The sequence below is a fragment of the Triticum urartu genome, chromosome 5 (genome assembly GCF_003073215.2).
Source record: "Triticum urartu cultivar G1812 chromosome 5, Tu2.1, whole genome shotgun sequence".
NCBI lineage: Eukaryota > Viridiplantae > Streptophyta > Magnoliopsida > Poales > Poaceae > Triticum > Triticum urartu.
Window position 1 is genome coordinate 370,854,191 of NC_053026.1, and position 12,117 is coordinate 370,866,307.

General features: G+C 51.9%; 1 long non-coding RNA gene across 1 annotated transcript; it reads left to right on the forward strand.

The window, feature by feature from the left end:
• The first annotated feature begins 8,419 nt into the window (after window positions 1-8,419).
• LOC125509093 lies at window positions 8,420-11,907 on the forward strand. Its single transcript, XR_007283953.1, has 2 exons — window positions 8,420-8,904; window positions 9,851-11,907. It is a non-coding gene; the product is annotated as an uncharacterized LOC125509093 (long non-coding RNA).
• Window positions 11,908-12,117: the final 210 nt, after the last annotated feature.

Below are 12,117 nucleotides of genomic sequence, written 5' to 3' on the forward strand. Positions count from 1 at the left end.
TGACAACTGTAGGCCTGGCCCTTTCGTATATGCTTTCGTCCATTTATTCATAATTAATTGGACAACAATTTCCTTTTTAATTAATAAAATAAGCAAATCTTTTGGCTGGTGCTTCAAAAAAAATATTTAAGGTTTGTGTCTACGGGGTTTGTTTCATTCATAGAACAACAATCCATAGGAATTTTTTCTCTTAGGATCGATTTGCACTATATCAGTAGGAAAATTCCCGTCCAGTCCCACCTCTTATTTAGAGCAGTACATTTTTCTAGTGTACAATCAAACATCCATAGAATCATATAGTAGTGAATATGGCATGACATTCCATTTTTTGTGTTTTCCTTGTTTATGTATTTTAGAAATTATGCGAATCATAGAGGCCCTTACATTCGATTAAAATTCCAGAGGACCCAACTAGTATTGAAAACATGGTCAATTTGGGCAATACTCACTCACTGTCTCCAATTCCACCCAACATGCTATCCTGGCCTCTAGGAAGTGTACGTACGCACATACCACTACCAGCCTACAGCATCTCCCACAGTGAATGCCTGCCTCTGCCCGCGCGTACCATGCAGTACCTGGGCCTCGCCCGTTTCACACGCTATAGCCCCAGGGACTGGCCCCGGGTACCCTGCCTTGCCAAGAATTTAAATTTCTGGCGTCAGCTCGTCACGTGAAATCGTGTACACCAGTACTGCATACCGTGTCTTTGCTTGCATTGGTGGTGCTTGCAGGCCTCTGCAGCTGCACCATACCTCGCACTCGCAGGCAGCAGCCGCACTCCACCGTACAACTTTCACATTCCCTAGTTTGATAGCTTCACATCGATTCCAGCTTTTACCAGCGAAATGGACATACGATTCGAAGTACCCATCTGCGCAAGATACGGCTGAATTTGACTCGTTTTCACAGTGGATTCATTGCAGCAACAGCAATGCTGAACTTAGTTTGCAAAATGCATGCTTTTCGTGTCTTTTTTTTCCTTCAAGAAACAACAAGGAGGAGAAAGGAAAAAGAAGACGATGGACGAGGACAAGATGAGGCAGCAGGCATGGAAAGAGAAGCTGAACCAGGGTCATCACTTTTCTCTGACTCTGTTTCTCTCCGGTCTCAACTCGCGTCGCTTCAAGCTTGTGTAACTTTTCGCAGCAGAAGTGAGAGACGGATGGATGGACCTGTCCTGGCCTTGGCTTAGCTGCGCCGCGCGTGCCTGGTGCCTCTGTCTTTCACGTGACCTAGCTGGGTCTCTACTTGCACAACAGTGCAGTCGAGTCACTGACATGGGAAGCGAGTGATCAACCATGCCAAGGCAAGAAGAGAACCCGGATCACACACGCGGTCCACCGGAGAAGTACAGAACGTACGTGCGGGTTTCACTAATTAGCATCGAGCTTTGAATATTTCTATGAAAAAATTCTAGGTCAAAACCGGACCCGATCAGCAAGAATCCCAAGCTCCCAATCAGCGAATCAATTTGTGAGTGAGCGGGTACATCCAGCAGGACGGGAAGGGAAAGTGAGGGCTACTCCTGCTCCTCCCTTGAAGTCCTACATGTAGGTACAGCATGCAGGCAACAGATGGCGTGGGATGTGACTGTGCAATCCGACGAGGATAACGAGACGGATTGGGAGTTCCATCTCCCTTGGATTGCATCTCCTTGAGTAGCCGAGGGCGTGATTGCATCTACTGGTTCTTGCCATGCATGTGATTTGATCTCGACGTGCCAAATGGGCGGCGGGTCACTGTGCCCGGTGGACCAACAGGAGGAAGGGCATGGCTTTGGCGGTGTGATTCCCTCCGGCTCCTTTTGAGATTCTCGACCGAAAGGGGACGTATCCAAGGGCAGCAAGCAACTCAAGAGACCCGGGGTCCGGGCGTCTGGCCCATTTGGAAATGATCTCAAATTGCTAGTGCCAAATGATCAAATAGCTTCTGCCACAGGCGAGACACATTGTGGAGGGTCCTGCGAAATCAAATAAAGAGGGAACCGAAGCTCCTGCGTGCTCCGATGCCAAATTCATTGAATAGAATACAAATGTTACCTCTCTCTCCTACCTTCAGTTACTTTCTCCCTTCTCCTGCTTTGGCATGCACGAGCATAGCGCACACAATTTTGGAAGACGAGATTTTCTATGTTAATTTGTGTCAGTGCTTGGACCCACTCTGCACATATTTGGCAATAGTTTTTTTTCCGAGAAACGTCCAATCTATTTATTTTCAATCATGGTACTATAAAATTTTATAGAAGTAATAAAAATTACAACTATGTTAGCGGACCACCTAGCGACGACTATAAGCACGGGAGCGAACCGAAGGCGCGCTGCCGTCATCGCCCCTTCCTCGCCGGAGCCAGGCAAACCTTGTTGTCGTACACAGTCGGAAGTCATCGTGCTAAAATCCCATAGGACCAACGCACCAGAGTAGTAACCATCGCCGATGAAGAAAGTTATAGACCAAAAGGATCAAACATGTAAACATCCAAATGAAGACGAACGAAGACCGGATCCAAACAGATCCATTGAAGACCAGCACCGACCGAATTTCGCGAGATCCGTGTAACGCCCCTGATCGGAGAGGGGATCGGCGATCTAGAGTAGGTGAGAGGGAGCAGGTGAGGAAGGGGGATGAGCTTGGAGAAGGTGTTAGGATTGTAGAGGAAGGTTTGGATACAGAGAATGATCTACACACGCATGCCTCCACACGGCCACAGGCGGCCACCCTTAACGCACCCACGCCTCCACTTGGCAGGCCAGCTGGCTGGGCCCGCCAGCCAGCACCTAGGCACACTAATCAGCTGATTAGGTGTGACATTCTCCCCTCCTTAAGAAGAGGCCTCCCCCTCCCAAATGGGTGCCGTGGGAAAACGCCGGCGTAGCACGTCGTAGTCCTCCCAGGTGGCCGAGTCCGGGGACGACGACGACCATTGTATCTTGAGCTGCACCACGGGCGCGTCGCCATGCTTCATCATATGCCTCTCTAGGATCTTGACGGGCTCTGTCGTCGACGCAGACAGGTCTTGGACTCGGGGAAGCTCGGCGAAAATCGGTGAGTAGTCCGGTGTGAACGGCTTCAGCTGGGAGACGTGGAAGACCGGGTGCACGCGGTTGTCCGGCGGCAGATCCAGCTTGTAAGCCAGAGGTCCAATCTTCTCAAGCACGGTGTAGGGGCCGAAGAACTTGTAGGCGAGCTTGGCGCATGGGCGCGAGGCCACGGAGCGTTGCACATAAGGCTGCAGTTTCAGCAAGACCTGTTCTCCCACTTGGAATGAGCGCTCGACGCGGTGCTTGTCCGCCTGCTTCTTGAAGCGGTGCTGGGCACGCGCCTGCTGGGCGCGGATGGCATCTGTATGCTCTGCCCAGTCCAGGTCGTCGCCGGCCGGTGTCGCCTCCGCCCAGGTTGCCATTGCGCCCAAGTTGGCTTCTCTGCCATACAGGGCCTTGAAGGGTGTGCACTGGAGAGATGAATGGAAGGTCGAGTTGTACCAGAACTCAGCCATCGGTAGCCAACGGCGCCACTTGCTGGGGGAATCGTGGACGGCGCAGCGCAGGTACATCTCCAGGCACTGGTTCACCCGCTCGCTCTGGCCATCGGTCTACGGGTGGTACGCCGTTGAGTACAAGAGCTTGGTGCCCGCGCTCTCGAGTAGTTCGCGCCAGAGGTTGCTGGTGAAGATCTTGTCGCGGTCGGAGACGATGGACGAAGGGATGCCGTGCAGCTTCACAATGTTGTCCCAGAACGCGCGGGCGACAGTCGCGGCGGTGAAGGGGTGGCGGAGTGGCACGAAGTGCGCGAACTTGGTGAAGCGGTCGACGACCACCATGATGGAATTGCAGCTCTCGGACGCCGGCAAGCCCTTGATAAAATCCATCGTTAGGTCCTCCCATGGCGCCGAAGGAATGGGCAGAGGCGCGAGGAGGCCGGCCGGCCTGGTGTGCTCGTGCTTGGCATGTTGACAGACGGCGCATTGATGCACGAACTCCTCCACGTCTCTCTTCAGGCCACGCCAGTCGAAGTGCTTCTTGACGCGGTGATAAGTCGTCGTGACGCCCGAGTGGCCGCCCACCGCGCTGTTGTGGAGCGCGGCAATCAGCTTGGTGCGCAGGGCCGTGTTCGCCCCAATCCAGAGCCGGCCTTGATGACGAATGACGCCGCGGTGGAGCTCGTACCCGTCTGCATCCTGGATGGACACGGCTAGATGTTGGAGGTGCTCTTGAGCCTCCGCGTCCGTTGCGTAGGAGTTAGCCACCTCTTGCAACCACGCCGGCTGGCAGATCGAGAGCGCGGCCACGTCCATGAGCTTGCCCACCCGGGAGAGCGCATCCGCGGCTCCGTTGTCGAGGCCACGCTTGTACAGGAAGCGAAACTGAAGGCCGAGGAGCTTGGACATGGCCTTGCGCTGGACGTCTGTCTCGAGGTGTTGCTCGCCCAAATTGCAGAGACTCTTGTTATCCGTGAGGATGTCGAACGGCCCGCGTTGTAGATACTGTCGCCACTTGTCCACAGCCATCATAACCGCAGGGAACTCCTTCTCGTAAGTGGAGAGTTTATGGTTGCGCGCACCCAGCGCCTTGCTGAAATAGGCCACGGGGTGCCCCTCTTGAGTGAGCACCGCGTCGATGCCCGTGTCGCAGGCATCCGTCTCGATGGTGAACGGCTTGTCGAAGTTGGGAAGCGCGAGCACCGGTGTGGTGACCATGGCCTGCTTGAGCAGGTCGAACGCAGCTTGGGCGTGCTCGGACCACTCGAAGCCTTTCTTGGTGAGGAGCTGCGTGAGTGGCTTGGCGATGATGCCGTAGTGCGGCACAAACTTGCGATAGTGGCCTGTAAGGCCGAGGAAACCGCGAAGTCCAGTCGGCGTCGTTGGCGTAGGCCACTGCACCATGGCTTGGGTCTTCTCCGCATCAGTGGCGACGCCCTCGCGTGAAATCACATGCCCGAGGTAGTCGATGTGGTCGGTGGCGAACTCGCACTTGGAGGCCTTGACATAGAGTTGGTGTTGCCGGAGCAACTCCAGCACCGTGCGCACATGTTCCAGGTGCTCCTCCATCGTTTCACTGAAGACCAGAATATCATCAAGGAAAATGATGACGAACTTGCGAATGTACTTACTGAAGATTGCATTCATCAGGCACTGAAATGTTGTCGGTGCGTTGGTGAGGCCGAACGGCATGACGCGGAACTGAAAATGGCCGTGATGGGTTTTGAACGCCGTCTTGGCCTCATCTTCTTCGCGCATTCGAATCTGGTGATAGCCAGACCACAGATCAAGCTTGGAGAAGACTATAGCGCCCGCCAGTTCATGGAGCAGTTCGTCCACGATCGGCAGGGGAAACTTGTTTTTGATCATCGCGTTATTGAGCTAGCGGTAGTCGACGCAAAACCTCCAGGTGCCGTCCTTCTTCTTGACGAGCAGCACCAGTGCCGCGTAGGGGCTCACGCTGTGAGTAATGATCCCCGAGTCCAGCATCTCGCGGACCTGCCGCTTGATCTCGTCTTTCTGCAGGGGGGAGTAGCGGTAGGGGCGAGTATTGGCCGGAATCGCCCCTTCCACCAATGTGACGGTGTGGTCATACTGACGGTGCGGCGGCAGTCCTTGGGGCGCGGCGAAGACATCGGTGTACTCGTCGAGGAGGTCGGCGAGTGGGGTCTGGCTCGGTGACTTGCGCTTGGTCTGCACAGGCGGACAAGCATCCACCATGGCCATTGCCCAAACCTCGTTGCCGGCGATCAACTTGCGAAGTTCTGCTGGCTCCACTGCCGTCACGGTCTCGGTGGCCTTGGGTTTGACGCCGCGCAGCGTGACTTGCTCGCCGTCGTGGAGGAATGAGATGAACTTGTCTTGCCAGTGGCAGATCATGGGGCTGTGCTGCGCCAGCCAGTCCATGCCCAGGATGCCATCGTAAGCGCCGATGTCGAGCTCGCGCATTGGTGTCGAGAAGGTGTGCCCCTGCATCCACCACTTCAGGTCGGGTACGATGCGATCACAGGTGAGGCGATCGCCGTTGGCGACCCGTACTTCCACCGGCGGCAAAGGTTGGGTTTGTGCGTCGATGCGGTCGACGAAGCTCTTGTTGACGAAGCTGTGGGTGCTGCCCGAGTCGAGGAGGAGCAGCATGACTTGGTTCCCGACCAAGGCGCGCAGGCGAATAGTGCTCGGCGAGTCGGAGTCGTCCAGCGCCTGGGCTGACAGAACGCAGCACTCCGCAGGCCGATCTGGTGGAGCGGGCTCGTCCAAGAGCTGGAGAGCATGGATCGCGTCGTCGGAGAGAACCTCCCCATGCCCCCCCACGTGTATGGTGAGCAATTGTGCCGGCTGCGCGCAGCGGTGCTCCCGTGAGTATTTGTCGCCGCACTTGAAGTAGAGGTTGTTGGCGCGCCTGTAATCCTGCAACTGGCGCTCCCGAGCGAATTCGTCGCCGACAGCGCGTGGGGCTGCCGCTTGGCGCGGTTGAGCCGCGTTTGTTGGTGGAGGAGGACGCCCTGGAGGAACTGGTCGGCCCCATGGACGTGTCGTGCCCAGCTCTTCCTCCTGAATGCGCGCCAGCACGGATGCGCGGGTGATGCTCGACGGGGCTTGTAGACGAACCGCAGCGCGCAACTCATCCTTCAGTCCCAACAAAAACTGGGTGATGAAGAACTTTTTGTTGATGGAGGGATCCAACGCCAGAAGGTGATACATGAGTTCATCAAACTCCGTGCGATAATCGGCGGCGCTGCCCGTCTGCCGTAGCTGAAGGAGACGATGCATAGTGAGCTCGAACTCGTCCGCACCAAACTCTTCGAGCACAGCGGCGCAGAACATGTCCCATGTCAGGTTGCGGTGACTCTGGCGAAACGCCTGGAGCCAATGTGCCGCCTGCCCCTTGATGTACAGAGCAGCGGTAGGCACCCAAAATTGCTGACCCACCTTGTAGAGCTCAAAGTATGCCAAGCAACGATCCAGCCATAGGTAGGGTGCGGATCCGTCGAAATGGGGGAAATCGTGTTTTGGGGGTTTGTGGTAGGAGCTCTCTGGGTGGCTGGGGCTGGGCGGCGGCGCGGTGACCCCAGCCATGGGCGCACTGAGAGGGGGAACCAGAATGAGTGGTGGTCGGTTGTCCCCCAGACGAGCGTGAGCAGAGGCGAGACGATGGGGCTCCGCGTGGGGGGCTGATGGCGCGGAGGCGGTGGTGGCGGCGGCGGCGGTGGTGGTGGTACCAGCGTGGTGACAGAGCCCGCTGGTGAGGTCGAGCCGTCGACGGTCTTGCGGGTCGCATCGATGTCTGCCTGCGTCAGATTGAGCTGCCGCGAGAGGCCACGCAGCTCCGCCGAGATCTGGTTGTTGAAGGCGATATGCGCCTCGAGTTGCTTGTCGCAGAGAGCGGTTTGCTCGTCGAGCTTGGTGAGGAGGGAGTCGAGCATCTTCGCGATGTGGGCGTTCCCTTCCTCCATGGCTTCCAGGACTTGCCGCGTCGCAACGGAGGGCTTCGAGGGCGCCGTTGCTCCTGCCTGAAAGGGGATCGAACCCCGCGACAGATTTTGGGCGAGATCCGGCGAGCGGACTCGCACCGTGCGCGGTGGATGTTACCTATCCACCTCCCAAGCTTCAGAAGGTGTAGCGGCGGCGAGGGGAAAAAATTGGCTCTGAATACCAATGTAATGCCCCTGATCGGAGAGGGGATCGGCGATCTAGAGTAGGTGAGAGGGAGCAGGTGAGGAAGGGGGTGAGCTTAGAGAAGGGGTTAGGATTGTAGAGGAAGGTTTGGATACAGAGAATGATCTACACACGCATGCCTCCACACGGCCACAGGCGGCCACCCTTAACGCACCCACGCCTCCACTTGGCAGGCCAGCTGGCTGGGCCCGCCAGCCAGCACCTAGGCACACTAATCAGCTGATTAGGTGTGACAATCCGACAGAGACACACCTCCACACATCCTGCTACGAAGTTAGACGCACCATCAGGATGGGGATAGAACATGTGAGACATTATTCTTACTAAGGGACATGACCGTCGCCACACAGCCCCAACCAAGACGCTGAACCTAACAAGAACGAGAACGGGGTCCCTCCCGCCGGCAGTGGGCGAGATCGTCCACACCTCCATGGCCTAGAGGCCATCGAAGATGGGGCAGACCGGCGGTAGCGCCGATGGCAATAGCTACATTGAAGAGAATGAATTGGCACCAATGCCAAAATTTCTGACAACATCGCAAATTTGGCACCATTATGTTGTGGATGCCCTAATCTCTCTGACCAATTTTGTATAAAATCTCTACCTACTAATAAACCAGCGATTGCTTCTGCTCGTACGTCGTCGACGTTTTTGCATAAAAGTCCCTCTGTTTTTCAGAATTCAACCCGCAGTCCTTTTTTAAGTCATTAAACTGAGATACTGTTTCATTTTTGCAAAAGAAACCCTGTACTTTGGTATATTCAACCCGCGGTCCATACGTCTGATTTTATTATTTGGGAGCGGATCAAATCGGCGGCTCGAGCGGCGGTGGCGGCGGCTCGAGCTTGCAGGGGCTGGGGGCAGATCCGGAGGCGGGGGTCGCCGGTGACGACGAGGAAGGCGGAGCACGGGCGGATCCATGGCGTCCGCGGCTCCTGGGCAGAAAGGAGACAGGGAGGCCAGGGAGAGAAGAAGGAAGAAAGGAGGGGTTGTGCGGCGACCTAGCGAGGAGCTCGCCGGAGCTGGGCGAAGGCGGACTGGCGCGGGAGACGGAGGGGTCCGGCGCGGCGGCGCGAAGTCCTTGCAGGTGGAGGCAGGCGTCGAAGCAGAGGACGAGAGGATCCCCTGATCCATCCCCTCCTACCCATCCAGCCCTTCCTCGATGGCCCGCGTGCGACGAGCCCCTACGCGGGGTAAGAAGGGGGATCACGCGAGGTGGAGCACTCCAGCCCCCTCCTAGCCCTACCATGGTGAGGCCTCCTTTCCCTCTCTCCCTGCCCGAGCCATAGGCTGGCGGCGCGGAGGTCGATATGCTCATGCACACACTGTTGTTGTTACATGATGACAGCCACGACCCACTTTTTCTTCCCGTTCCTTGTTTTTGTGGTGGATGCATCCATGATTATTTGTTTCAACTATTGATTTTCAGTTTAGTCAATCAAACCCATTCCGATGCTGCTCTTTTACTTGTACAAATAAACTATTGTTCACTAAACTGAGCAGCTAGCTACTGGTGTCTCAAAAATTAAGCGCAGGTTGGTACTTATGGTCAGGCCTGCCTCAAGTAGGGGAAGAAGAGGCGAAAATGCCTTTTGGAGCTCGGCCTCCATGGAGGCTGGTTTTTGAAAAACACAAAATTCATGAAAATTCATATTTTTACAATTCAAAAAAATCTGAAAAAATTTACAGATAAATACGTTGAAATGAAGGCTGTGCAAAAAAGACAAATCTGAGGCTTTTTAACACATATTACTATTCATCCTCAAAGTTCAGAAATTTGTCTTTTTTGTGTAGGTCGCATTTCGAAGTATTTCATCTTGAATTTTTACATGCACATACATTTCATCCGTGTATAGTTGCATATTTATTTTCAGAATTTTTTGAAGTCAAAAAGTTTGAATTTTGAATTTTTCAAAAATAAAGGGCTCCATGGTGCTCGGTCACCAAAACGCCCTACTCAAGAAGAGGAGGCCTGAAAGAGAGAGGCCACAAGGTAGAAGCCTTTTGATTAGGAGGCAGTCCAGCAAGTTGGACGAACTGCTGATAAAGAGATAATTCTATTCTGAATTTTTATCTGAAAAGCAGGATTGGATCACGGATGTATGTTGGCTATGTCTCTCACGGTGTGTGGAACCAGTTATTGGTTAATTTCATCTTGTTTGTTGACATTGATGGTGTTGTCCATTGGTTTAACAGAAATTTGTTGAAGCTAAAGATGAAGAGGAACTCGTGGAAGAGGAAAAGAAATGCCATGGTAGAAATTCATTCACACATATCAGGGTCATAGTGAGAGGATTGATCTGCTTGATTCGCTCCTGATGGTCGGTGGATTGTTTCTGGTAAGACTAAGAGTTCTGTGAAGGTAAGATTTTGATCCAACCTATTAAGCAGTACCACACAAATTACAGGAGAATCTGTTGTTTGGTCCAACCTATAAAGGTGCCATATATGCTCAGTTGCTCACAACAGTGCTAATATTAACAAGGTGAATAAACTCACGCTCTAGCGGAAGATATCCTTTATATTTTTGGGGTCACTGATACCTGTACAAAAACATAAGATGTGTTCCTAGATAACATCTTTCCTCTAAAATAATTTATATATCATCTAGACTTGGTTAGTTGTAACTTTTGCTTTCTGTTCTTTCCACAAGCTTTTGTAGGTTCAAATGACAATTGTTAAATTTTGGGACCTTAAGACTTTTTAGTTGATTGCATCCTCTAGACCGGGAGGTATAATAGCATATCCTAATTGTCTAATTGATGATTCAGAAAGCTCTGGCTCTACTCATGTATATCAGTTTATATTCAAATTGTGAAGTACTCCTTCTATAAAGAAATATAAGAGAGTTTAGTTCTATAAAACATATTTATATGCAGTTATCCAACAAATTTATGTCCTAAAATCTTACAACTTCTCTTAAGCTGTTTTTTTGCAGGAAAACTATATTTGATCATAACCTTGGCTTAAATGCAATTTAATTTCAACCTCAAATTTGGTGATTTTTTAATGGGCACAACTGTGTCGGTAGAGGACTAGAGGTTGACAGTTATGAATTTTGTGATAATCTTCGGTTATACTGTTATATATAGCACTTTCCAGGTTATATGGTTCACATTCTCTGAGCCAATTCACAATGACCATTCCAGATTTGGGCCTTGCGTTTTTAAATTATTTTGTAACATTTTGGTTGATCTTTGATGCTGCTCCTTAATTTTTTACATTGACTGGTGTAGAACTAAATGAGTGTTGACATTCAAGGGAAGCCCCAAGCTTTTAAACAGTATATGAATGTTGTTAGCTCGGTCCTTCACAAATAAGTCCCTTGATGTGTGTCATCTCTCATTGCATATAACATCTGGTCTTTCTATTTTTCATTGATTTTTCTTCTCCCGGTGCACTGAATCTGCAAGGGCGTGTAGACGGCAGGATGAGCAGCAGTGCCGGTGGTAAGACAGGGCGTGTAGACGGTAGGATGAGCAGCAGCATGCCAGTGGTAAGACAGGGCGTGTTGGCATACGCGAAGCAGCCATGCATGAATCTTGGCGGCAGATGCTTGCTGGCCGTAGTGGCAGCACCAATTCAAGCTGGGAGGCGGGAAGCTGGAGTAGCAGGAACGATTGGTCGTCCATTAGGCATGAACCCAACTCCACTGTACTCCCTTTTCTTTCCGTAACCAATTCTTTGGAGCAGACATGTGGGTACAGGTACATAGCCTGGAGATTGTTTGCTTTTTTTGGTTAGTTCAGATTTAGATTTCTCAGATATTCACTATTTGATCAATCGATCCATGTAGATCTCATTGACATGGTTTGTGGAATGTACCTTTCAGCATTTACCCTGATTAGTTAAATCCCTAGCTGGTGATAAGAGGAAGAGGATGATGAGGAAAGCATGGAGTTAAGTGAATCAGTACAGGAAGAAAGGCCGTTCAGAAAAAAATAGTAGAGGAAGAAAGGGAGGAGCAGCAGTCAAGGTTGGGCTTGGTGGCCTCGACGCCTATGACCTCCTCTATGCCAAGCCTCGCATCACCCAGTTATTATGTTATCTACTCCCTCCGTTCCGAATTACTCGTCGCAGAAATGGATGTATCTAAATGTATTTTAGTTCTAGATACGTCCATTTCTGCGACGAGTAATTTGGAACGGAGGGAGTACTTCCATGGATTTACTGGCGTATAGAAATATGACTATCTGATGTACTCGTATGACTTAGCTGAGTTCCCTCTTTATGTAACAAGGCTCTCTTTTAAAGTTGTTTTGCTGTCCTCATTCCTCGTGATCTCGGAATCAGTATTTAGTTGATAACTGTGGTAACAAAGGATAGTTTGCGAACAAGGTTCTCACCCCTTATATTTATTTTGGCATGGAAAAGCACTGTGATTAAATCTGTTGAGTACGCCCTTATAGCAGACTAGTAGTAATCTTCATATGAATGGACCTTGAATGTTGTTATTGATAAAG